Raw genomic sequence first — 811 nt, 5'->3', positions numbered from 1 at the left:
GATTTTTTAAAATATTTTATTCGCAGTTTTCTGTTAGGGTGTAAAAAATTCCCCCTAAATTCTGATACACCTAGTGAAGCTTTAAAGCAATTCTAAATGAGTAAAACTAACACTTAACCATATTTTATTTATCTATCTATCCATAATGCATACATACATACATACATACATGCATACATACATACATACATACATACATGCGCTAACATACAACAGACGAGTAGTACATGCGCACGTGTACAAATTTCAAAATGCTAAATTGGCGTCCATTTGGTGCTATGACGTCACAACCGGGATCATCATTTTGTGATAAGGCTGACGGAAAAAGGCGTTTTTTGTTGTTGTTTTTGATTTCCGCCTTTTTCTGATCGTTTCGAGAGAAGAAAATCTCCCTAGCCAATCTTTATGGCGGATCGACCACAAAAACCACAAAGGGTCGACGCAGACGCACCGGGTCTCCCGTTAATCACAATGGACGACGTGTTTATCAGATAAGAAGATCGAAGTCAGTTTTTGATTAATTTCCATAAATCCTCACCGCATTTCTATCCGTCCCGTTACGAGCAGATATCGGCGATAAGCAATAATGGCTAGGCAAACTCGAATTAAAAAAATATTAAAAAACGTCAGAGAGATTGTCCGTTGTGATAAAAAGTCCCGGATGAAGGCGGATGTTGATATGGGAGGAATCTATACGCGGAGTAATTTGTAATCATGATGAAAAAGAAAGAAAGGAAAGAGGCTTCGACGATGAACGCAGAATGATCCGACCGACGCTGCGTACCTTGGAGCTCCTCAAACGTGAGGCGAA

Source organism: Euprymna scolopes, chromosome 2 (assembly GCF_053919585.1).
Source record: "Euprymna scolopes isolate OS-2025 chromosome 2, ASM5391958v1, whole genome shotgun sequence".
NCBI lineage: Eukaryota > Metazoa > Mollusca > Cephalopoda > Sepiida > Sepiolidae > Euprymna > Euprymna scolopes.
Note: the sequence above shows the minus strand (reverse complement) of the source record.